This window comes from Lontra canadensis, unplaced genomic scaffold (assembly GCF_010015895.1).
Source record: "Lontra canadensis isolate GAN:19392208 unplaced genomic scaffold, GSC_riverotter_1.0 scaffold2, whole genome shotgun sequence".
NCBI lineage: Eukaryota > Metazoa > Chordata > Mammalia > Carnivora > Mustelidae > Lontra > Lontra canadensis.
In genome coordinates, this window is record NW_022630996.1 from 6390806 (window position 1) to 6418472 (window position 27667).

Here is a 27667-nt window from a genome sequence, read left to right on the forward strand (position 1 = left end):
TTTCAGTCAACAAATTTGAATGCTTGCTACATATGAGGCACTGCTGGGCCCTGGTTATTACCTTAGTGAACATGAGACGGACATGACTCTTACCCAAAGATCCATTTCTAGTGAGAGCTAAGATTTTTAATATACCACTTTGCAAAATATCACATGAGTGCCAGGACAACCAACAAACTTATCACTTTAATTTTATTATTTGATTTTTATATTTAAAAATTTTCCTGATTATGGGGTGCCTGGGTGGCTCAGTCCAACTCTTGATCTCAGGGTTGTGAGTTCAAGCCCCACTTGGGGCTCCACACTGCGCGTGGAGCCTACTTAAAAAAAAAATTCCCACTTGTTTTTTCTTTATATTTTCTTTTACTATTTTTAATTTCTTTTAACAGTATGAAACTTAGAAGTGGGCAGGTTTTACTTTAAATAGATCCTTAAGAATGTCAATTGGATTACAGCCTTGTTAGAAAGGGAGGGAGGATCTGCTTTTGAATGATGTCTTGAGTAATTATGTGATCTTGAAGAGTGCATGAGGGAGGGTGACTTTGAGGGTCCCACAAGCCTGGTTTGTGAGACCTAGCCTGTGTCAGGTGTCTGAGGAGCCTACAAAAAGAAAAGGGAAGATGAGTAACAAAATGACAGGTGAGCAAAATAGAGCTTGCTAATGAATTTTATATGCTTATGTTGAGGTTTATGGGTGAATATTAACTGGTGAATTAGTTGGGAAAGGATATACTTGTTTGGAACACTTGCTTACTGTATTAAATGAAGTTCAACTCCCTCTTACTATGCACAGAAATCAATTCCTGGCAGATTTAAGGTTAAATACAAAAAGACGAACTCAGAAAGCTTTTTAAAATCTTTTATTTTATTTTTGAAAAAAAGATTTATTTATTCCAGAGAGACATAGAGAGGAAGTAGCGGAGGGAGAGGAAGACAAGTAGACTCCCCACTGAGCAGGGAGCCAAACGGGGCTTGATCCGAGGACCCTGAGATCATAACCTGAGGTATAACCAGGAGTTGAACATTAACTGAACTGACTGAGCCCAGGTGCCCCCAGAAAGATTTTTTTTTTTTGTAAAGGAGGATACATTTATGAGCTCAAAGCAGGGAAGGATTTCTTTTTTTTTTTTTTAAAGATTTTATTTATTTATTTGACAGAGAGAGATCACAAGCAGGCAGAGAGGCAGGCAGAGAGAGAGAGAGAGGGAAGCAGGCTCCCTGCTGAGCAGAGAGCCCGATGCGGGACTCGATCCCAGGACCCTGAGATCATGACCTGAGCCGAAGGCAGCGGCTTAACCCACTGAGCCACCCAGGTGCCCCCAGGGAAGGATTTCTTAAGACTGAATACACCCGGGGCACCTGGGTGGCTCAGTAGGTTGAATATCCAACTCTTGGTTTCAAATCAGGTCATGATCTTGGGGTCCTGGGGTTGGGCTCTGTGCTCCATGGGGAGTCTGCTGGAGATTCTTTCCCTCTTCCTCCCTCTGCTCCCCATCCCCACACTCTCTCTTTCTCAAATAAATCTTTAAAAAAACCCCAAAACCTGAAAACCATAAAAATAAATAAATTTGACAACATTGAACATAGAAACTTCTATTTATTCAGACCCCCCCTAAGAAAAGACCAAGGTACAGAATAGAAGGTATTTGTAATATACTGTATTAATTACCTATGGCTATGTAATAAGTTATCCCAAAATTTAGCATCTGAAAACAGTAAACATTTATCCTACAGTTTCTGTGGGTCAGGAATCTGAGAGCAGCTTAGCTGGGTGGTTCTAGTTCATGGTCTCAAGAGGCTGAAGGCGAGGTGTCAGTCACCGAGGTCCTTAGTTTTCTCAAGGCTGGACTGAGGGAGAATCTCCTGTGCCTCCTCATGTGGTTGTGGCAGGGGCTTAAGAAGAACGACATCCAAATTCACTCACATGGGTCACCTCACTGAGTGGCAACTGGGTTTTTCCAGAGTGAAAGATCCAAAAGAGAATGAGAGAGACTTCCCAGCATAGAGGCCACAAATAACTTAATCTTAACGAGTGGACAACTGGTATGAACTATATACCTAAGGAAGTATGAATCACTAAGACAAAGACATAACACTGAATAGAAAAAAGGGCAAAAAACTGGAGCAGGCATTTAAATTAAAAAAAAAATTAAACAACTAATAAGCATATGCAAAGATCATTAATCTCATCAGCAGGAGAACAGAAATTAAAACCATGGGAGAACATTTTATACAGATTAAATGAGCAGAAATGAAACAGTTGAACAGTATCAAGCACTGGTGAGGATATGGAGCAGTGGAGCTCTTCCACTGCTGGTGGGAGTATAAATTAGAAGAACCACTTTGGAAAATAATAGGGCGTTCTACAACCAGCAATACCACTCCTGGGTATTTAACCTAGACCGGTGGTTGTCAAACTTGAGTGTGCATCAAAATTCCCTGGAGGGCTTGTTAAAACAGGCTGCTGGGCCCCGCCCCCGGAGTTTCAGATTCAGTAGGCATGGGGTGGAGCCTGATAGTTCCCAAGTGATGCTGTGCTACTGGTACAGGAGTCATAATTTGAGAACCAGCCATTGCCTTAGAGAAAATCTGGATATGTGGACCAGGAGTCATGTGGATATAACTCTTCATAGCAGCATTATTCATTTTAACTCCAAAATACATAGAAAGAAATCCAAATGTCTATTAGCAGTGGATTATGTAGGTAAATCATAGTGTATTCACTTATGGAATAAAAATTTGGTTCATCACTTCTTGGCCTTTTGGCTAAGATCAAGTGTAGTATCTGTTCTTACTTACTAGTTTAATAAAAACTTAGTTCAGATGGACCAGGAAAAAACAGTTCTATCACCAATGTGTATTATCCCACAAAGGTAATACTAGTCAAACAGTAGAAGTCACAAAAAATTAAGTGCAACATGACTCTATTTATAAAAAGTTCAGTAACATGGGATTAACTGTATTGTTCAGGAATGCAAATATAGGTACACAATTATAAGGAAAATCAAGAGAATAATTATCATAAAAGTGAAGAGTAATAGTGTTTACCCCAGGAATGGCAAACAGTGGATGCAATTGAGAGGGGACACGTGGGACGCCTTTAAGGTACTGGCAGTGCTGCTTCTTAACTTTACAGTCATTCTTTAAACTTTAGATACGTTTATCAACTCCTCTCTACATAGTTATATAACAAAATTTGTGATTTTAATGTAAATATATGTTTTATAGATGAAGAAACTGACACTTGGGAGTTAAGTACTTTGTCCAAGATTACAGCGCTAATAAGTGTCAGAGCTGAAATTCTGTTTTTAAAGCTTGTGCTCTAAACTATTATACTATACCATATATTTTCACAAGAGCCATAAGAATTAGATATTATAATTCTCACTTGGTAGATGAAGTAGTAGGTTTAGAAAAGTTAGGCAGGGGCACCTGGGTGGCTCATTGGGTTAAGCCTCTGCCTTCAGCTCAGGTCATGATCTCAGGTCCTGGGATCGAGTGCCACATCGGGCTCTCTGCTCCGCAGGGAGCCTGCTTCCTCATCCCTCTCTCTCTCTGCTTGCCTCTCTGCCCACTGGTGATCTATCTCTGTCAAATAAATAAAATCTTAAAAAAAAAAAAAAAAAGAAAGAAAGAAAAGTTAGGCAAGTTGGCCAGGGGTACATTGCTTATGTGGAAGATCTGGGATTTGGACCCAGACACTGTGATTAGAGAGACCATGCTCTGTAATGCCTCCCCACTTTCTGTTGTATTATGTACAATTATTCTTCTTGGGAGTTTATTAATCACAATTAGCAGCTCATGTTCTTTTTTTTTTTTTTTAAGATTTTATTTATTTGACAGAGAGAGAGATCACGAGTAGGCAGAGAGGCAAGCAGAGAGAGAGAGGAAGGGAAGCAGGCTCCCTGCTAAGCAGAGAGCCCAATGCGGGGCTCGATCCCAGGACCCTGAGACCATGACCTGAGCCAAAGACAGAGGCTTTAACCCACTGAGCCACCCAGGCGCCCCACATGTTGTTCTCTTTTATACTTTTGGCACCTTGGTTTTCAATCTGGATTATTATCTTGAATCAATTTAATATCCTAGGTTGTGCTTGTCCTAAAAAATAAAACATTTCTTCTTTTTCTTTAAGATTTTATTTATTTATTTATTTGAGAGAGCATGTGCATGAGCAGAAGGGAGAGGAAGAAGCCGACTCCCTGCCAAGCAGGAAGTTTGATGCAGGACTCGATTCTAGGACGCTGGGATCATGACCTGAGCCGAAGGCAGATGCTTAACCGACTGAACCACCCAGGCAGCTGAGGATAAAACATTTCTTTACCAGATTCTTTTAGCCAGGAATTTAAATTAGAATTTTGATGAACTCTACTTATGTTAATGTACTGATCCCTCTTTTTTAGCTTTCATTGTTTGAATCTTCAGACTTTAAAAATTTTTGTATTATCAGTAAAATTCATTACCGCCACTGCATCTCTGTCAGTCTTATAAATCATGTGTGTTCTGTACAAAAATAAATTTTTAAAAGCTAAGTTAAAAATGAAGGGAATTTTGATGGTTTTGTTTATCTCTGGCTCATAGCTCAGGCCATTACACCATTATGGCAAGGTTCATCATTAATGATAGTGGATACAAATATGTATTTTGAATAATCTAGAAAATTTTTTAAAAATGGCTAGTTTCTTATCAGATCCAGTTAGGTCAGGATTTCTCAAATTGGGCACTGCTGACATTTGGCCTGGATAATTCTTGGCTTGGGGAGCTGTCCTTCACATTATAGGATGTTAAGCAATATCCCTGGTCTCTACCTACTAGGTGCCAATAGTATCTTCCCCTCAATTCTAACAATCAGAATATCTTCAGACACTGCCAAGAGTCACCCTGGTGAGAACCACTGGATCAGATCATTGTTTTAGTCCTGTATTGTGGCTGCCAAAAAGCTTGCACTAGGAGCACTCAACATTGCAGCTTTGCCTTTTCCTCTAGCAGCAGTAGTGTTAGGTTCAGTAGGAGGTTTGAGATTTTTTGGTACGAGTTCCTTTCAAGCCTCATGTCTATTTCCTAAGGTTTACTTTAGTTAAAACTAGATTAATAACCATCTACTTAACTCAGTATTTAAGCTGTAACATGTCACGGTAAGACAAATGTGCAAAGAAGAATGAGAACACCACCACCATCAAGTGCTCTGCTATGTGGAATGCTGGGTCTTCCACGTACTCTCAACTGTATCTGACATAGCTATCTATAGTAACCCTAAGTGAGGGTGGCTCTGGAAATAGTAAATATGAAAAATGCAGATTTTTCTTTATTTTCTTGATGAATACATTACTAAATAATGTTGTCTACCTACAACCCTCATAAAGAATCTCCCCTGTGCCCTCCTAGGTGTAAATCATGCATTTGGCCATCACATTGTAAATTACTATTCAGTTTGCGTCATTTCAACTATAGTATTCAAAAGGAGAAAATAGTTTTAAGTTCTCTTAATTGACTTACACTTAATCAATGCATCAGGTTAACTGGTAGTTCCCTTTTAAAAAAAAATACCTGCCATCAGATTAGGTGTGGGTTATATTTAAAGGAAGATCCCTTGCCCTATATCAGGATTGGTCAATAACTGCTCATTTTACAGTTTTAAGTGAAATAAGTTGTTTAAGATTCTATCCTTGCTTATAATTCTCTGATTTAACGAACATTTTCAGTTACCCAACCACAGGACTTTATTACATTGAATAAAGGGGTTTCTTTTGTACCCACTTCAATATTACAGTTGTGGTGATTTACTTTGTGAAGTTGGTCATCTAAACTCATAGTTGTATTGTTATATGAAAAGCTTTAAAACTTTGTCTTATGGAAAAAAAAAAAACAACTTTGTCTTATGGAATGTATATTTACTCCCTCAGAACAACCTTAGCTTCCTCCTTGCTACCTTACAGGATTATTGTAAGGATATTAAATCTATCAGCAGTAGTTCAGACTCTCATTACTTCTTACCTATAATTGTGGCATGTTTTTAATGGTACTCTTTGCCTCTAGTGCCTCTCTGGCTTGTTAGTTGACCTAAACATTGTTGCCAGAGTAAACATCTAAAATATATGTCTAATCAGATCAAAAGCCATTTATAACAATAAAAACTGCAATTTTTTAAAAAATTACTATATGTGCTGGCTTAGATGTGGTCTCTGTAATCAGAAGATGTCCATTAAACAAATTATTAAAAAAATACATATACCTAGATTCTGAATTGTGATTTTATGCCCAAAGGAAAAAATGCCAGGTACTATGGAGTTAAATGTGTATCCAATGTAGACTGGGGGAGAGTGATCAGGATAGGCATTCTTTGAGGAAGTGAGATCTAAAGATCTCTTCTATCTGGAAAAGCTGTGCTTGTTTTGAAAGTGCTCGATAAGAGTTTTCCAAGAAGAAGAAATAGCTTGTGTAGAGGCTTTCCTGCTCTGTTGGAAGGTCAGTGTGGTTGAGTTTATTGAGTAAGGGATGGGAAGAATAGTGCCTGATAAGACAGGAGGTAGGCACTGTGGCATCATTTAGGATCTTGTAATCTGCTAAAAAGTTTAGGTTTTATTTTGAGTCACTGGGGAGCCATTAAAGGGTTTAAGCAGGGAAAGTAATGTGATCAGATTTGTGTTTTAGGGATTTTACTCTGACTATGGAGAATGGGTGAGAGAGGAATGGGAGTAGGACAGAGGAAATGGTTAAGATGCCTTTGTAAGTAGGGCTCAGTTGGTTAAGCACCTGACTCTTGATTTAGGCTCAGGTCATGATCTTGGGGTCATGGGATTGAGCCCTGAGTCTGGCTCTGTGCTTGATGTGGAATCTGCTTGTCCCTCTGCTTCTCCCCCGCAGCTTTTCTCTCTCTCTCTCCCTCAAATAAATAAATCTCTTTTATTTTTCTTAAGATGACTTTATTAGTGGTAGTTCAGGGGGAAAGGATAATAGTTTAGAGTAATGACAGTAAACAAAATAACACATAAAATTATGATCTCTTAAATACATTACAATAGCCATGTGAAGTATGAGCAAAATTAAGATCTGGAATAAACATATCCAAGCCCATCTAATAAATAGTAGTATAAGGAATTAAACCATGGATGTTGACCATTTGGCTTTTGTCTCTAAAACAGAAGCCAAACTTCATTGAAGATTTTTCAACTTACCTTTATTACATATATCTCCTCCTAAACTCTTACCTACGCTGTAGCCAAACCGTACTATTACAAGACTTATTATGAACATAACTTGTACCTAGATGCCACTGATGATTGTTTACTGTGGCTGGAATACTCTTACACCCACCCACACCAACCCACCTTTAACAAAATTCTAAGTATCCTTTAGGATCCAAGTCAAATAAGAAGCCTCCCAAATTTGTCTCCAGACGCATATTGCCCATTTACCCTCTTTTAACCACAATGGTTTCTTTATATTATTATAGTATGATAATTCAGTAGATGTTTTTGTGACAACTAGGTGTTGGACACAGTGTGTAGATATCGTGGACATACTCATGTACAAAAACAATCACTGTGGAACCTGTAATCTAGAGGTAACACAGACCTTGAACAAAATCTGTGCACACAAATGTAATTATACATTTTTGAAAAGTGCTATGAAGGAATAGTAAAGGATGCCTTGAAGGGCCCTTGAGTTCAGAACTATTTTCATAATGATGCTAAGACATTTGTTTGCCTTTTCACTCTCATTCTCTCATGAGGATCCAGTGATAAAATGTGTGATAGTGCAACAGACTGAATGCAGAAAATAAGAGAATCCAGATGTCTTCTGTTAAGACAGATAGTAATGATATAAAAAATATAAGAAATAGCACTTTCTCTTTTCATTATTTTGTTGTTTTGGAATTAAATATAAAAATTTCTTGGTTATAATTTTTAATATGGTAAACATTGAAAGCTATGACCTACAAGAATAAAGCTCTGAAAAGTCCTCCATAACTTTTAAGATTATAGAGAGATTCTGAAACCAGGAAGTTTAAGAAGGGGCTCCTGGCTAGCTCGGTTGGTAGATCGTGCAACTCGATCTCATAGTTGTAGGTTCAGCCCCATGTTGGTTGTAGATGTTACTGAAAAGTAAAATCTTGAAAGAAAGGAAGGAAGGAGAAGAGAGATATAAAGGCAGAAAGAGAAGAGAGGAGAAAAAAGAAAAAACTAGGAAAGTTTAAGAACTTCTGTAATGGGGAGCTGACTTAAATTGGGGTCTTCTAGAAAAGTAGAAGATAGCTATATCTCCTTTTAAATTGTTACCTAAAAAATAGAGTCTGATTATCTCCATGTCTCCAAAGCCTCTAGTTCTTTGCATATAATGGCTATATTGGTTAAATCCTGCTTTATTGTCAAGGTCTACTGTAAATGGTCATTGAATTTGTGATTTGTTTGAAGCCTTTATTGAAGATACCATATTTCTTTCTTATTACTGTGTGAGATGGATCTGGATTCAAATCCCTCTTGGTGTGAATGTAATGATTAAATGTCAGAGAGAGAGAGTGTGTGTGTGTGTCTGTGTGTGTGTGTGTGTAAAACTATAATCTGACTTATAACCTGATAGGCACAGAACAATAGAAATAAAATGGCTATCTTTATTTTACATACACAACATATTTGGATTAGTTCTAGTTAGTGGGCAAAGAGGTTTGTGGATAAATCAGTATATACTTAAGTAATCACCATTTGAATATATAAAATAGTTTATCAGGAAGGGAGAAAGCCAGAATAATCCATTGTGTGGTTATTCATCTTTAGAAAAGGGAACTGGAACAAAATGTGGGCTTAGAATAGTTTAAATAAAAGTAACTCCAGTACATTGAGTTTTATATTTCTGGCACTCAAACAGTGCCTCATGTTTACTGAGTATTTAAACAATGTTAAATAGTTAGAAATACCTAAAAATATTTTTAGAAACCTTGAAAAAATGTATACCATAGTTTAAAGGTCAGGTCTTAAAATAACTTCACTTAGCTAACTGGAGAAGTAAATAAAGGAACCTGGAGGAAAAACAGAATTGCCCTGGGGGAATAACATGGTATTATAAGGTGTGATTAAACAGGATCTAATAAGATGGTACAGAAGGGCATCTTGTGATGGATTCCAAATGTAGTGGTTAAAATCTTAACTGTATTAAAGGTAGACTCCTCAAGATTACAGTGCAGAATGTTTGCCAAGGGATGGCAAGGAAATAGGAAGATCACCTGACTGCTTTGCTTTGCTTTTTGTAGCATAGAGCTATAGGAAAACTATCCTTTACGTGTTCTCTTTTGAAGCAGGTGGTTCAGTTGTGCTAAAAAGGGGGAAAAAAAAAAACCCAGTATGGTGACAGGTGGTAGCTACACTTGTGAATATAGCATAATGTATAAACTTATCAAATTGCTATGTTGCATGCCAGCACCTAAGGTAACATGGTGTATCAGCTATACTCAAGAAAAAAAAAGGAAAGAAAAAATAATACTGTTATTCCTCATTTGAGATAAAAAACAAAGTTGACGAAAGCAACAGGGAGGTTTGGATCTAGAACTTGCTTATGTTTTAAATAGAGCTACAGACATTCTGTTCTTTTTACAACTACTAGAAAGGTTTATAGGAACTACATGTGTAATTACCTCATTTCTTTCTTGTTTGGATATTTTTATCAATTTAAGGCTTATTTGAGTTTTCACAGATTATTAATATGTATGACCTCCACAGCTGTGATCTTTGAACTCGAGATGTCCTTTGTTTAAAGAGCAAACGAAAATTATGTTGCTATTTACATTTGCTATTTAAGTAGATGCTTGTACTATGCAATCAGTACCAGCAGTTGGTTGTTAATTGAAGATGGTTAAAGTGGAAAAATTTCTAAGGAAAAAAGATATAAATACCATATTTTAATTTAAAACATAAAAATAAATGTATTGTCCTATGCCTGTATTTTGATATAGGGCCAAAGCCTTTTGTTTGATTAAAATGCTCTGAGTGGAGTTCCATGTGTTTTTGCTTGTGTCAACCATACTTAAATTGCATTATCCATAATTTCCTGTTTTCTTTTTACTCTAATCATCTGTGAGTTCAGTGAACAAATCATTGGAGATTCTAGGGGAGAGATGATGGTCACTTGGGCTAAGGTGATAGCAGGGCAAGTGGTAAGAAGTAATCTGAGAAAGGATATATTTCAAACATGGACCCAGGAGAATTTTCTCTGGAACTAATCCCCAAATGTATAAATTTCAGAGATAAACTGAAAAAATGAAATCATGGCTAAGAACCAAATTTGTGTGCTACAAGATCAAGTAAGATCTTTTTTTCTTCATATCCAGGTACCAGTCTTTTAGTGAGTTCCATTGGCACTGCCTTTGAAATAGATCTTGAACTGCCGTACCACTTCTCGCTATTTCCCTTGCCACCGCCTTAGTCTTAGCTACTTTCATCTACCCAGTTACTGCAATAACCTTCTAAATGGTTTTGCTGCCTTATAGTCTCTTCTCTACATAGCAGTGGGGGTGATCATTTAAGATGTAATTTATGTTACTTCTTTGCTTAGAAGACCACATTTCAGGGAAGCCTGGGTGGCTTGGTCAAGTTGTTTTGGTGTCTGCCTTTGGCTTAGGTCATGATTCCAGGGTCCTGGGATCCATTCGCGTCAACTTGCTTCTCCCTCTCCTGCCCCTTCACCCCTCATGCTCTCTCTCTCAAATAAATAAAATCTTAAAAATAAAAAAGGAGAGAAGAAAAAAGAAAACCACATTCATTTAAAACAGAACCTAGACCTTTTAACTATGATTCTAAAGGTCTATATAATCTGGCCCCTGCCAGCCTCTGTCATTTTATCTTCTAAACTAGTGATACTTAAAATGTGGGGATAGCCAGCGGCCCTTAAGGCTCTTTCAGAGGATCCACAGGAATATAAAAATACCAAGATGTTATTAATATAAAACATACCAAGATGTTATTTAATTTTTAGTTGGATTTTCATGGGTGTAAAATGGAGTTTCCAGCTGTTCATTGATGTGTGGTTATTGCTGTAGATTAATGTAGAAACATTAGAGTTCGGCTTTCTATTAAACTAGTCATTAAAAAATTGTAAAGATGTAAAAGTGTCATTCTTATCACGAATTTTTTTTTTGTTTTGGACAATGTACTTTTAAAAATGTTACATAATAGATTTCTTATTAAATTAATAGTTTAACTATTTCTCAGTCTTATTTTCTAGTATGGTAAATATCAATAAATGTAGCCCACATAACCAAAAGCTTTTAGAGATCCTCAATAATTTTTAAGAGCATAAAGCGATCCCAAGACCAAGAGGTTTAAGAACTGTTGTTTTACATTATCTGCATTTTCTTAACACCAGCTATATTGGCTTTCCTGTTTTGTTTTGTTTTGTTTTGTTTTTTGGGGTTTTTTTTTTTGGTGATCTCCAAGGAACACTTCTAACCTAGGGCTTTTCTCAGTAGTTGCTGTTTTTTTTCTCTGCCCGAGGGGTATTCTCCCAAGCTTCCCCAGGTCATTCTATCTGTTCAAGTGTTATCTCACCTCTGACAAAACCTTTCTTGACCACAAACTGCTCTTTCTAAAAGAGCCTCTACTCTCTCTCCCTTACCTAGATTGAATTTTATCAGCACTGTTGGAAATTAAGTGATATGTTTATTTTCCTATTTGTCTGTTCCCCTAGCTGAATTTATACTACTCTGTGAATGCAGGGATTTTGTTTGCTGCTATGTGTCTAGAGCCTAGAATAGTCTTGGGTACATAAGTGATTAATCATTAGTATTTGACAATGAAAAAAGAAAAAATACATAGAAATGGAATTCATAAGTAAAAATGTGAATGACTTAGAATATATACTCGGGAAATGTAATATATGAATGAAGGGACTTCTAGAAGGAAAAAAGCAGATAGAGAAGTAAAAAACAATAGAAGACTTAATCTCTGAGCTGAAGAAAGAATAAATAACAAGTCAAAGTTACGTTTCCTGATGAGATTCCTGAATATCAGGGTTACAGATGATCAGAAGCTTGTGGACAGACCAGAAAGGAGATACAAGTCAACATTGGCATTTCTCTCTTTGGAGAGAAGGAAAGGAAAAAAGTGCCTTTAAGAATTCCATATCTGGGGGCACCCGGGTGGCTCAGGGGGTTGAGCCTCTACCTTCAGCTCGGGTCATGGTCTCAGGGTCCTGGGATCGAGCCCTGCATCGGGCTGTCTGCTCAGCATGAAGCCTGCTTTCGCCTCTCTCTGCCTGCCTCTCTGCCTACTTGTGATCTCTTGCTCTGTGTCAAATAAATAAATAAAATCTTTATTAAAAAAAAAATTCCATATCTGGCCACAGTCTTATCACATATAAAAGGAACCAATACAGATACATATCCCATGTATACTATCTGTACACTAAGGAGATGTAATTAAGTAAATTGGAAATCAACATCTATAGAAAAATGATCCCATATACTGTAACATTAATTTTTTAGAGATTAAGAAACATTCTTTTAATTCTGAATAAGCGGTTCTAAAAGGGAGGTGCCCACAATCAGCAGCAGCAGCATTACCTGGAACCCTATTTTTAAAAATGCAGGCTCTCCTGCAGATTTACTGAATCAAAACTCTGGGCATGAGGCTCTACAATCTATATTTTAACAAGTTGTTTAGTGAATTTGAGCATGGTAAAGTTTGAGGACCGTTGTTAATTCTAGGTCTCACGTAATAAACATTTTGAGTAATTCTGTGTGTTCTGTTCTAAAGTTTTGACATATATTAAATTAATCCCTCCCCTAACTACTTTATGAAGTAGGTACTTTCATCATTACCATTCCATAGTCGAGGAGACAAATTAGGAACTTGCCCAAGTACTCACAACTAGTTAATGGTGAAATAAGATTTAATCCAAAGTATTATGACCACAAGAAAGCTTAGCCACTAGAAAGCTCTAGTGCTTTTCTCAATTTGGAGGATGGAGCAGAACTAATAAGCAAGTTAGGAAGGAAATCCAGGAAGTATAAAGGAAAAGATTGACACATTTGAATATATAAAAATTCAGGATCTTTGTAGGAAAACAGTGTGCACATAAAAGCAAAAGATGTGACATACAATGGAAGACCTGACACTTGGGCGCCTGTGTGGCTCAGTCAGCTAAGCGTCTGCCTTCCACTCAGGTCACGATCCCAGGGTCCTGGGATGGAATCCCACATGAGCTTCCCTACTCAGTGAGGAGTCTACTTCTCCCTCTACTCTTCCCCCAGCTTGTGATCTCCCTCTCCCTCCCTCTCTTTCTCTCTTAAAAAAAGGAATCTTCAAAAAAAAAAACCTGACACTTAACAAAGGGTTAACAGTTCTAAAATACAGAGAGCTCTCACAAATTGATAAGAAAACGGCACTACATTAGAAGTGGACAAAAGATACAAACCTATAATCCATAAAACTAGACATGCAGATTCATAATATCTGAGTAGATAATCTCATTAGTAGAAAAGGAAGTTGGTTTTGTTTTGTTTTTTTTTTAAGATTTTATTGATTTATTTGACAGGAAAGAGAGTGCACAAGCATGGGGAGCAGCAGGCAGAGGGAGAGGGAGAAGCAGGCTCCCTATGGAGCAGGTACCCCGATGAGGGCCTCATGATTGCACAACCCTGGAATCATGACCTGAGCTGAAGGCAGACACTTAATCAACTGAGCTGCCCAGGTGTCCCAGGAAGGTATTAACAGCAAGATTACCGTTTTGTCCATTGGTGTGTAGCAAAAAAAATTTAAAAAGTTAATAATATCACTTGTTAGCTGGAATGTAGGAAGATCAGCAACCTATCAGCACCTGTTTGGGTATGATGAGACTGAGTTGCTGATAGGATTGAAATACAGGTACTGATTAAGGATGGGGAATTTCTAGAGATGCTCAGTGGGTGACTCAGTTGGTTATGTGTCCAACTGTTGGTCTCAGCTTGGGTTTTCATCTCAGGGTGGGGAGTTCAAGCCCTGCATGTTGGGTATGGAACCTACTTTAAAAAATTAATAAAAAAGGATTAGTAATTTGTAAAGCCTTTTGCAAAAGTATGTGTTAATGTTTATTACAAATTTTAAAAACTGTGTTTGTGTCCATCCTCTAATACACAGTTACCCTTTAGGGAATCTATCTCACAAAAATAAAAGCCCTGGTAAATACATAATGTTTAAGTATTGTGTGTTGCAGCATGGTTGAGCAAAATGTTCCAGTAACCAGAATATGTATGTATGTCTTAATATATGGTTGAGTGAACTTGAACACAAAATTACCAGAACGATGATAGTTGCCAAGTAATAATAAATCAAGTATAATCCTGGTTTTGTTTTTAAAAAGAACATAAAGGCAGAGAGAAAAATATGGAAGAACATGACTCAGAATGTTAACATTGATTATTTGAGAGTCGTAGAATTGAGGGTAGGTGGAAGGGAAAATTACAAACCAATTTTTTTTTTTAATGTCCTTATTTGACTTTTGTGGAACGAGGTGTGGTGTGTGTGTGTGTGTGTGTGTGTGTGTGTGTGTGTTTGTTTTAAGTCTGTGGATGAAATGGTCCTGGATTGGTCCAGTATCAGTATTTTGCTTGCAAAATATAGAAACATTCAAGTTTAGAATGTTAGATGTAGAATGATGGTTATGTTCCTAGAAATTTCAGAACGTCTTCATTTGGGGGTATTTTTTTTGTTTTGTGATTCATAGTTAGCTGGCTTATTTCTAAAATATGGGTAAGATTACTGGGTGAGGGAACATTAGGGAGGGCTGTGTGTTGTAATGAGCACTGGGTTTTATATAAGACTGATGAATCACAGACCTGTACCCCTGAAACAAATAATACATATGTTAATTATGTTAATAATACATTGTTAATTAATTAAATTCAAATTAATTGAATTTAAATAAAATTAACAGAATTATGCACCCAAAAAATATGTGTAAGATCATAAAATACACATGAGTGTGTATTACTATTGAAAATTCTCCTTAAATGTAAAGTAGGATGACATAAACTGGATCCACCAAAAATGACCACAAAACATTCTAGAATAATCAGATTTATCTGATATGGGAATATCTCTTCAGAAATATTACTTTCTTATAATCTTATTTAAATAAGGAGATTTCGGGGCGCCTGGGTGGCTCAGTGGGTTGAAGCCTCTGCCTTCGGCTCAGGTCATGATCCCAGGGTCCTGGGATTGAGCCCCGCATCGGGCTCTCTACTCAGCAGGGAGCCTGCTTCCTCCTCTCTCTCTGCCTGCCTCTCTGCCTACTTGTGATCTCTGTCTGTCAAATAAATAAAATCTTTTAAATAAATAAATAAATAAGGAGATTTCAGAAGTTAAACATTTTATCTTTAAACTTTCTATTTGAATATAAATTCTTTATGTGGTTAATACTTGGTCTTGATAAGCAAACAACAACAACAAGAAAAACCTGTTAATAGAGTGATTCAACTAACTGATTCATTATGGCTTTAAATTTATGTATAATTTTAAAAATTTGTAACTAGTTTTTATTGAAAATTTCAAAAAAAATTTAAAAATACAAAAGCATATGCAAGGAAGGGTGACTTTAACTTCCATTCTGATAGAACTCTAGTCTTATTTCTCACTTGTAACCACTGTCAGTAGTTCCTGAGTTTGTTCATATAAGCCATCTGTTGGTGGGCTTTAAATGACTGATAAAAAATCATTTTAAAGTGTGTACTAGTAGAGTTTAATTTGTTCACACAGTTGTCATGATGATACTGTCTTCCATTTTATTTCTCTTTAGCTATATTTACTGTCCATTATGTATGTTGGAGCTGGCAATAATCAAAGATAAGCAGAAAAGTGAATCTGGCCTTTTGAGCTGTTTGGTTCTTTTGCTGTCAACTTTAAAAATTGTATAAATTTTTGCTGTATTGATTCTGTAAATTGTTTTGGCTTTAGTCTTTATATTAGAAAAAAATCAACAACATTTAATCAGTGCCCAGAATATTTTTGATCCAGGGAACCCTTTGAATTTAACTTTAAATATATATGTATTTTTTATTATTATTATTATTATTGACATATAATGTATTATTTGTTTCAGGGGTACAGGTCTGTGATTCATCAGTCTTACACAATTCACAGCACTCACCAGGGCACATACCTTCCCCAGTGTCTATCACCCAGCCACCCCATTCCTCCCACCCACCCTCTGCTCTAGCAACCCTCAGTTTGTTTCCTGAGATTTAGAGTCTCTTACGGTTTGTCTCCCTCTCTGGTTTCATCATGTTTTATTTTTCCATCCTTTCCCTATGATCCTCTGTCTTGTTTCTCAAATTCCTCATATCATTGGGATCATATGATAATTGTCTTAGCATAATACTCTGTAATTCCAACCACATCATTGCAAATGGCAAGATTTCAATTTTTGATGGCTGCATAATATTCCAGTGTGTGCATGTGCGTGTGTGTGTGTGTGTGTAAAATCACGTCGTCTTTATCCATTCATCTGTTGATGGACAGCTAGGCTCTTTCTATAGTTTGACTATTGTGGACATTGGTACTATAAACATTGGGGTGCAGTTGCCCTTCGGGCCACTACATTTGTATCTTTGGGGTAAATACCCAGTATTTAAAGATGCCTTTTATTTCTTTTTGTTGTCTGATTGCTGAGGCTAGGACTTCTACTACTGTACTGAGTAGCAGTAGTGATAGTGGACATCCTTGTCGTGTTCCTGACATTAGGGAGAATGATATTCACTGTAGGTTTTTCATAAATGGCTTTTATGATATTTATCATATATTTTATGATACATGATAAAGGGTACCCTTTATCCCTACCCTATGAAGACTTTTAGTCGGGAAAGGATGTTGTACTTCATCAAATGCTTTTTCTGCATCTGTTGAGAGTATCCTATGGTTCTTGTTCTTTCTTTTATTAATGTATTATATCACATTGCTTGATTTGTGGATGTTGAACCAACCTCGAAGCCCATGAATAAATCCCACTTGGTCATGGTGGATAATCTTTTTAATGTACTGTTGAATCCTGCTGGCTAGTATTTTGGTGAGAATTTTTGCACCCATGGTCATCAGGGATATGGGTCTGTAATCCTCCTTTTTAAAGATGGGGTCTTTGTCTGGTTTTAGGATCAAGATAATGCTGGCCTCATAAAATGAGTTTGGAAGTTTTCCTTCTATTTCTTTTTTTGGAACAGTTTCAGGAGAATAGGTATTCTTTAAATGGTTGGTAGAATTGCCTTGGGAAGCCGTCTGGCCCCAGGCTCTTATTTGTTGGGGGATTTTTTTATATTACTGCTTCAATTTCCTTACTGCTTCTGGGTCTGTTCAAGTTTTCTATTTCTTCCTAGTTCAGTTTTGGTAGTTTATGCGTCTCTAGGAATGTGTCCATTTCTTCTGGATTGTCTAATTTACTGGCATATAGTTCCTCATAATATGTTCTTATAATTGTTCATATTTCCTTGGTGTTGGTTGTGATCTCTCCTCCTTCATTCATGATTTTATTGATTTGGGTCCTTTCTTATTTCTTATTTTTGATTGAGTTTGGGCAGGGGTTTATCAAACTTACTAATTCTTTTAAAGAACCAGCTCCTAGCAGTGCCTGGGTGGCTCAGTAGGTTGGGCCTCTGCCTTCGGCTCAGGTCTTGATCTCAGGGTCCTGGGATTGAGCCCCTCATTGGGCTCTCCGCTCAGCTTGGAGCCTGCTTCTCTCTCTTTTTCTGCCTCTCTGCCTACTTGTGATCTCTCTCTCTCTCTCTCTGTCAAATTAATAAATAAAATCTTTAAAAAAAAAAAAAAAGAAGAACCAGTTCCTAGTTTTGTTGATTTGTTCTACTGTTCTTTTTGTTTCTATTTCATTGATTTCTGCTCTGATCTTTATTATTCCTCTTCTCTTGCTGGGTTTAAGGTTTATTTGCTGTTCTTTTCCCAGCTCCTTTAGGTATAGGGTTAGGTTGTATACTTGAGACCTTTCTTGTTTCTTGAGAAAGATTTGTATCACTTTATACTTAGGACTGCCTTTGCTGCATCTCAAAGATTTTGAGTAGTTGTGTTTTCATTTTTATTTGTTCCCATGAATTTTTTAATTCTTTAATTTCCTGGTTGACCCATTCATTTTCTAGTAGGATGCTCTTTAGCCTCCATGTATTTGAGTTCTTTCCAACTTTCCTCTTGTGATTGAGTTCTAGTTTCAAAGCATTGTGGTCTGAAAATATGCAGAGAGTGCTCCCAGTCTTTTGGTATCCGTTGAGACCTGATTTGTGACCCAGGATGTGATCTATTCTGGAGAATGTTCCATGTGCACTAGAGAAGAATGTGGGATGGAATGTTCTGAATATATCTGTGAAATCCATCTGGTCCAGTGTGTCATTTAAGGCCTTTATTTCCTTGTTGATCTGTTGCTTGGATGATCTGTCCATTTCAGTAAGGGGGGTATTAAAGTCCCCTACTATTATTGTATTATTGTCGATGTGTTTTTTTGATCTTGTTATTAATTGGCTTATATAAGTGGCTACTCCCGTGTTAGGGGCATAGAAATGTAATATTGTTAGATCTTCTTGTTGAATAGATCCTTTAAGTATAATATAGTTTCCTTCCTCATCTCTTATTATAGTCTTTGGTTTAAAATCTATTTGTCTGATATACGGATTGCTACCCCAACTTTCTTTCTTTTTTTTTTTTTTTTAAAGATTTTATTTATTTATTTGAGAGCGAGACAGTGAGAGAGAGCATGAGCGAGGAGAAGGTCAGAGGGAGAAGCAGACTCCCCATGGAGCTGGGAGCCCGATGTGGGACTCGATCCTGGGATTCCGGGATCATGACCTGAGCTGAAGGCAGTCGTCCAACCAACTGAGCCACCCAGGCGTCCCCCCTCAACTTTTTTTGATGTCCATTAGCATGGTAAATGGTTTTCCACCCCCTTACTTTAAATCTGGAGGTGTCTTTGGGTCTAAAATGAGTCTCTTGCAGACAGCATATCAGTGGGTCTTGTTTTGTTGTTGTTTTATCCATTCAGATACCCTGTCTCTTTTGATTGGTGTATTTAGCCCATTTATATTCAGGGTAACTATTGAGAGATATGAATTTAGTGCCATTGTATTGCCTGTAAGGTGACTGTTACTATATATTGTCTCTATTCCTTTTTGTCTATGTTACTTGCAGGCTCTCTCTTTGCTTAGAGGACCCCTTTCAATATTTCTTGTAGGGCTGGCTTAGTGTTTGCAAAATCTTTTAGTTTTTGTCGTGAAAGCTTTTTATCTCTCCTTCTGTTTTCAGTGACAACCTGACTGGATACAGTATTCTTGGCTGCGTATTTTTCTCATTTAGTGCTCTGAAAAATTGTGCCAGTCCTTTCTGGTCTGCCAGGTCTCTGCAGATAGGTTTGCTGCCAATCTTATGTTTCTACCATTGTAGGTTACAGACCTCTTGTCCTGAGCTGCTTTCAGGATTTTCTCTTTGTCTCGGAGACTTGGAAGTTTTAATATTAGATGATGGGGTGTTGACCTATTTTTATTGATTTTGAGGAGGGTTCTTTGTGCCTCCTGGATTTTGATGCCTGTTTCCTTCCCCAAATTAGGGAAGTTTTCTGCTATAATTGGCTCTAGTATACCTTCTACCCACCTTTCTCTCTTTTTTTCTTCTGGAATCCCAATTCTAATATTGTCTCATTTTATGGTATCACTTATCTCTTGAATTCTCCCCCTCGTGATCCAGTAGTTGTTTATCTCTTTTTCTCAGCCTTTTTATTCTCCATCACTTGATCTTCTATATCACTGATTTTCTCTTCTGCCTCATTTGTCCTAGCAGTTAGAGCCTCCCATTTTTTTATTACACCTCATTAATAGCCTTTTTGATTTTGACTTGGTTAGATTTGGATTCTTTTATTTCTTCAGAAAGGGCTTCTCTAGTATCTTCTATACTTTTTTTTCAAGCTCATTTAGTATCTTTTTTTTTTTTTCAGCTTGTCTCTTTATGATTGTCATTCTGAACTCTAGTTCTGACATCTTACCAATGTCCATATTGATTAGGTCCTTGGCAGTCAGTACTGCCTCTTGTTCTTTTTTTTTTTTTTTTTTTTTTGAGGTGAGTTTCTCCATTTTGTCATTTTGTCCAGAAAAGGATAGAGGAATGAGAGAACAAAATGCTAAAAGGGTAACAGCGACCCCAGAAAAATATACACTAAGCAAATCAGAAGTGACACAAAACCGGGGTGAAAAGAAAGGAAAAAAAAAAAAAAGAATATGATCAGGTTGGTGAATAGAACAGAGCCACACAGTAGATTTTCAGTGTATTTTGATCTAAGAAACTGCCTCCCAAATTAAAAAAAAAAAAAAAGTAAGGGTAAATATGAACGGTTGGAATATGATTGTAAAGATGTCAATCAAAAAGAAATTCGTTGAAAAAAGAAAGAAAAAAATTTTAAAAGGAGAGAACATGATCAGGCAGGAGACTAGAACAAAGCCATACACTAGAAGTAGGGTATATTTTGGTTTGCTAGAAGAAACTGTATCCCAAAATTTTGAAGAAAGAAAACTTAACTGTATACAAAAAATAAGGTTAAATACAATGAAGGGGTAGAATATGACTATAAAAATGAAAATTCAGAAAGATCTTTAAAAAGGAATTGATAAGGGGCACCTGGGTGGCTCAGTGGGTTAAAGCCTCGGCCTTCGGCACAGGTCATGATCCCAGGGTCCTGGGATCAAGCCCCACATCAGGCTCTCTGCTCGGCAGGGAGCCTGCTTCCCTTCCTCTCTCTGCCTGCCTCTCTGCCTACTTGTGATCTCTTTCTGTCAAATAAATAAATAAAATCTTTTAAAAAAAAGAATTGATAAGATGTTGGTTGAAAAAGGAAAGATAATTTTTTTTTTAAAAAATAGGAAAAGAAAAAAATTAAGATTTAAAAAAATTAACTTTAAAAGACTAAAGAATCATGGGGGGAAAGCCATGAGTTCTATGTGGTGTATTCCTCTATCACTGGAGTTTTGCAGTGGTCATTGATTAGTGAACTTGGTCTTGGCTGGATGTTCTTGCTGATATTCTGGGGGAGGGGCTTGTTGCAGTGATCTCAAATGTCTTTGCTTGATGTGGAATTGTACCACCTTTGCCAGGGACCAGGCTAATTAATCTGCTTAGGTTGTTCTCAGTAGCTTTTGTTCCTTGAAAGCTTTACAGTTTTGGAGGACTAGAGAGAAAATGGCAGCCTCCAATCTCTGGCCCTTTAGGGGCCAAGAACTCGGGGCCTCACTCCTCAGTGAGCCCTCAGAGAAAAGCAATTAATCACTCCTGTCTTCCTGGTCTCTGGCCACACTCCATGCTCACCCAACCTCTGACAAAACATTTCTGTCTCTGGCACACGACCCTGTTTGGAGTTTCCAAACCCAGCCGATTCCTGCAATGTGCTCCCCTGCCATTCCTCTCAGGGGAGGAAGGTGAATCTCCCCAAATCTGCCCCTTGTTGGGTCCCTGCTCAAAAGAACAGGGGCTCACCTGTGCCACAGATCACGCTTTATGGCAACCCCAAGGTGAGAGCCCACTCCTCAGCTCTGTCTTTGCAGCCAGCTTTCCCACGATGATTCTTGGGAGCTCTGCCACACTCAGGTACCCCTGGTCTTTCTGTGAACCTCAGGGTCCTGAAACCACACTGTCCCAGCTAGGGTTCCACCCCCCGCTTAGCCACTGGAGCGATGTCCCTCAGTGGAGCAGACTTGTAAATGTTCTAATTCTGTGCTCCACTGTTCTATCCCTTGCCAGTAGCCAGGTGACAAAGGGTCCCAACCCCCACAGTCTATCTTCCTATATATCACCTCAAATTCACTTCTCCACACATCCTACCTTCCAGAAAGTGGTCACTTTTCTGTTCATAGAATTGCTGGTATTCTTTGCTTCTTTCTCCTGTTTGAGTTTGTAGGTGTTCAGAATGGTTAGATAACCATCTAGCTGAATTCTTGGGACCAGATGAAATTTAGTTCTCCTACTCTGCCATCTTGCTCTTCCCCACTTTTAATATATTTTTTGAACATTTTATTTATTTACTTGACAGAGAGTACAAATGGGGGAGCAGCAGAGGGAGAGGGAGAAGTAGGCTCCCCACCAAGCAGAGAGCCTGATGGGGGGGTCTCGATCCCATGACCCTGGGATCATGACCTGAGCTGAAAGCAGGCACTTAACAACTGAGCCCCTATTTTGTTTTCTTCTAAGGGTTCATAGTTTTAGCTCTTATGTTCAGGTTATTTATTTAAGTTAATTTGTATATATGGTGTGAGAGGGGGGCATTTACAGTATAAATTTCCTACTGAGGACTGCTTTTGCTGTATCCCGTAAGTTTTGATATGTTGTGTTTTCATTTTCATGTCTCTGAAAGTATTTTCTAATATCCCTTGTGATTTCTTCTTTGACTTTGCATTTATATTCAAAAATGATATTGGTGTGTGGTTTTCTTTTTTTGTACAGTCTTCCACAATGGTATAAGGGGATGCTGGCTCTATAAAGTGAGTTGGCAAGTGTTCCCTCCTGTTCTGTTTTTGGAGTACACTGTGTAGAATTAGTCTCATTTCTTATTTCTTTAAACATTTTATAGAACTTGTCACTGAAATCATTTGGATCTGGAGATTTCTTTTAAGGAAGATTTTTTAAATAATCCATTTCCTTGATGGTTTTAGGAAATTGAGATTATCTCTTCCACCTTGTAGGAGGTTTTGTGCGTGCGTGTGTGTGTGTGTGTGTGTGTGGTTTTTGAGGAATTGGTTCATTTCTTTTCAGTTTTTGAATTTATGTACATTTTGAGTTTTTTATAGTATTATCAATCTCTAATCTCTCTATCAATGTCTTTGAGGGTCTCTAGTTTCTTCTTTCATAATTAGTGTTGGTAATTTGTGTCTTTTCTTTTTTCTTTGTATTTCTCACTAGAGATTTATAAACTTTTCTTGATTTTTTTTAAAGAACTAGCTTTAGTTTGTTAAAAAAACAAGCTTCAACTGAGTAAATTTTAGAAAATTTATTGGCTTTACTCAACCATTCATGCATTGGGCAGCATCACATCTGACAGAAAGGAGCTATAAAGAGCTCTGCAAAGGGAAGACTTTTATAGTAGAAGGAGGTAGGACAAGGAAATTATTCCGCAGAAAGCTGATTTTTTTCAAGCAAGGTCAATTTTCTTTTGCTGGGGGGCAGGGACAGCGTGGGTTTATCAGGCAATTACTGACTAGGTATTCCTAGTTAGATAAGGTTACATTTCTGGGGCAGACCAAAACTGCAGCTGTATCAGGTATTAAGTCTCAGATGGTGCTGTGGGGTTAGCACAAGTGATTCCTCTTTGAGCCTGTTGTCTTTTTAATTTTTTAAATTAATTTATTTATTTGAGAGAAAGAGAGTGCAAGAGAGGACAAGCAAGGGGAACAGCAGAGGGAGTGGCAGAGGCAGAGGGAGAAGCAGGCTGTCATGACCTGAGCCAAAGATAGACTTTTAGCCAACTGAGCCACCCAGGTGTCCCCCACTGTCTTTTCTAACAGTTTAATTTTTAAAATGTACTTTCCCCTCTTTTTAAAATTTAATTGATTTCTGCTCTTAATTATCTGTCCTACTTTCTTTGGGTTTATTTTGCTTTTTCTCTAGTTTCTTAAGATGAATTTGAGACTTGTTTTTCTTTTCTAATACAATGATATAATTTTAATGGCATAAAGTCCCCTTTAAGTACTACTTTAGCAGCATCCTACAAATTCAGTATGTTGTATTCACATCTTTACTTCTTTTTATAATTTCTGGATTATTTGCTAATACATTGTTAATAATTTTTGCATCTTTGCCTATGAAGGATAATGATCTCTGATTTGGGGGCTTTCTTTTTGACCCAAGGATTATTAAGAAGTGTGTTGTTTAATTTCCAAGGGTTTTGGAGGTTTTTGAATTATCTGGGTTTTTTTGTTTTGTTTTGTTTTGTTTTACAATTTTTATTTATTTATTTGACAGAGAATACAAGTAGGCAGAGTAGCAAGTAGAGGGAGAGGGAGAAGCAGGCCCCCCACCAAGGGGAGAGCCCACTCTGGGACTTGATCCCAGGACCTTGGGATCATGACCTGAGCGGAAGGCAGATACCTGACCAACTGAGCCACCCAGGCACCCCAGTTATCTTTGTTTCTAGTTTAATTCTTTTATGATCAGAGAACATAGTTTATGTTCTTTTAAACTTGTCAAGGTTTGTTTTATGATTTTGTATATGATATATCTTTGTGAAATTTCTGTGTGCACTTCACAAGAATTTGTATTCTGTTGTTAAGTAGAGTGTTATGTAAATGTAATTTGATCTAGTGGATTGAAGATATTCATTTCTTCTGTATCCTACTAGTCTTTCTGCTAGTTCTGTTACTGAAAGAGGAATGTTGAAGTCGAGTATAATTTTGACTTTGTTTTCCTTTCATATTTTGTGAGTTTTTAATTACGTTTTTTAAAGCTCTGTTAGTAGGTGCACAATAAGATACTTGTGTCTTCTTTGTGACATGACCCTTTCATCATTGTGTAGTGTCATTTTTTTCTCTACTTTCTTTTTCTTGAAGTCTACTTTATCTGATATTAACATAGTAAAGCTTTTTTTATTATTAGTTTGCATGATAGGTATTTTCCCATCCTTTTATGCTATCTATGTCATTAAATTTAAAGTGAGTTATTTGTAGACACCATGTAGTTGGGTATTTTTTCATCTCTTCTGTCCGTCTTTACCTCTTAATTTGTATCTATAGGCTATTTACTGTAATGTGATGTAATTATTGATATATCTGGACTTAAGTTTACCAGTTTAGTTGTTTGTTTTTTCTCTGTTTTTCATTATTCTCTTCCTCCTTTCTTGCCTTCTTCTGGATTATTTGTACATTGTTTAGTATTCCATTTAAAACTTCCTTTGTGTGGTAATCCTGTGTATATTTCCTTAGTGATTGCTCATGAGATTATAATATACATACTAAAGTCTTCACTGTCTGCTTAGAATAAATTTTTTATCCCCTTAAGTGCATTATTAGAAATGTTACCATTATATAGGTCTCTTTGTCTTCCTGCCCCCTTTTGTTATTGTTGACGTGGATGTTACATTTCTCTTCATACAAACCCCCTTAGGCAGTGTTATAAGTTTTCTTTTTCAACTATTATACATATTTAAAGAATGTAAGAGGTGAGGATTAATATATTACATTTACCATTTCTGTTAGTAATTCTTACAGAGCAGGTCTGTTGACAACAAATTCTCTCTGTTTTCATTTATCTGTAAATATCTTTGCTTTAATTGCTGAAAGATATTTTCACTGGATAGAGAATTCTAGGTTGTCAATTCTTTTCTTTTGGTCCTTGAAAATGTGCTACTTTCTTTTGGTCTTCATGGTTTCCAGTGAGAAATCTGTAGTCATCTGAAATGTTGTTCCTTTACAGTTTGTGGGTAATTTTTATCTATCAGCTTGCAAGATAATTTGTCTTTAGTTTTCAGCATTTAATTATGTATTTGTGTTTATTTCTATGTATTTATCCATTTTGGGATTCACCGACTTTTCTGACTCTTCAGTTTTACATGTTTTGTCAAATTTGGGAAAGTTTCAACAATTATTTTTTCAAAAATGTTTTAAAGATATGTTTGTTTGTTTGTTTATTTTAGAGCAAAAGCATGCAAGAGAGTGGAGAGAGGGACAGAGGGAGGGGGAGAGAGAATCTCAAGCAGACTCCCTGCTGAGCGCAGAGGTGATGAGGGGATCAGTCTCATGACCCATGAGATTATGATCTGAGCCAGAATCACGAGTTGGATGCTTAATTGACTTAGCCACCCAGGCACCCCTCACTGTTCACTTTCCGTTCCTTTTGGAGTTCAGTGACACAACTCTTAAACTTACTGTTGTTCCATAGAGCCATAGAAGTTCTGTTTTTTTAAATTTAAATTCTTCCCCCACCCCCGCTCTTAAAATTGGATAATTTCTATTGATCTGTATTCATGTTAACTGACTCTTCTATCTTCAGTCTGCTGTGAAGTCCATCCATTGAGTTTTTAAATTTGTGTTATTTAAATTTTAAGTTGTAAAGTTTCTGTTGGTTCTTCTGTCTTTACTGTGCTGAGATTCTCTAGTTTCTCATTGGTTTCAAGAGTATTTTTTTCAAAGATTTTATTTGTAATTAATCTCTACACCCAATGTTGGGTTCAAGCATATAATCCTGAAATCATGAGTCACATACTGTAGTGACTGAGGGAGCCAGGCACCCCAAAAGTATTTTTGATCACTTATTGAAGCATATTTATTATAGCTATTTTAAAGTTTTTGTCAGATAACTTAAACATTTGGGTCATCTTGGAGTTAGTATCTTTTGGTTGTCTTTTCATGTGAGTTGGTCATTTTCCCGATTCTTTGTATGATGAATAATTTTGAATTGTTTCCTGTTCATTTTGAATATTATGTTAAGAGAATTAATCTGACTATGAAATGATAGCCATATAGGTTCACACTGAGGCATAGAAATATTTTTTGCAGCACTCTCTCTCTCTCTTTTTTGTTTTGTTTTGTTTTGTTTTGTTCAGGAAAGCAAAAATTTAGAGCAGTTGGAATATAGGCTAAAGCCTTTTTTTTTTCTAGTTACCTGAGTCAGAAGGATGAACTCATTAGAAATTTGGAAGTGAAGAGAGCTACCTGTAAGGATTTACAAAGTTAAGATTTTCTGGAACCTTGGAGCTGGGCAAATTCTTCAGGTAGGGCCTTATAGTTTTAAGAAAAGTTAAGAAGTCTCAGAAATAAACTAAAATTAATAACATTAATGAGACAGTAGAGAATTGCTTTTTTTTATGTTTTAGCATATTTTTAAAGCAGTTTTTTATTATGTTAGTAGCATATTTTAAAATGTAGTTTTGAATGGTATTTTTGAAATGTTCCCGTTTTAAATTTTCTTAAAAGTTAAAATAAGGAAGTCCATCACCATATTACAGCTGTGGGTTCCCTGTCCAAGAAGAACAGTGCAAACCTTGCCAACACCATGTCTCCTTACCCACAAGTTTTGCAGAGCCTCAGTTTTGGTAGTCTGTGGTGGCATGCCCTGTAGAAGCCCATATTACAGCTCATGGAGAAGGGCATATTGTTTTTTTAGTATATGTGCTGCTGAGGTGAGCACAAGGTGTATTGTTTTCTGGTTATCACAATAGATTCCTTTAGTATGTAGAGGAAAGAATTCTTACTTTTTTTAAAGATTTATTTTAGAGAGAGATAGAGTAGGGTTTGGGGAAGAACAAAGAAGGAGGATCTCAAGCAGACTCCTTCCTGAGTTTAGAGCCTGACACAGGGCTCAGTCTCACAACCCTGAGATCATGACCCGAACCGAAACCAAGAATTGGATGCTCAACTGACTGAACCACCCAGGCACCCCTAGAGGAAGGAATTATTAACTTCATTTTTTTTTAATTGAAGGGGATTATCTTAAAAGTTTACATTGAATCACTATACTGTACATCTGAAATTAATATTACATTGTATTTTAACTAACTGGAGTTTAAATAAAAACTAAAAAGAAAAAAAAATCTGTGGTACACAAGAGAGGCTGGGAAGATGTTACAGTAAGAGGACCCTAAGTTCATTCCTCTGGTACAAGGTAATACTCACATCAGCTTATGTAACCCAGGAAATGACCTGAAGACAGTAGAATAAACTCCACAACTAAAGGGAGAGAAGAGGCCGCAA

General features: G+C 37.0%; 1 protein-coding gene and 1 pseudogene across 8 annotated transcripts in view; both read left to right on the forward strand.

The window, feature by feature from the left end:
* BRAF (B-Raf proto-oncogene, serine/threonine kinase) overlaps positions 1–27667 on the forward strand; it is a 168177-nt gene that overhangs the window by 25894 nt on the left and 114616 nt on the right. The window lies entirely within an intron of this gene.
* LOC116878974 lies at positions 2747–2844 on the forward strand (annotated as a pseudogene).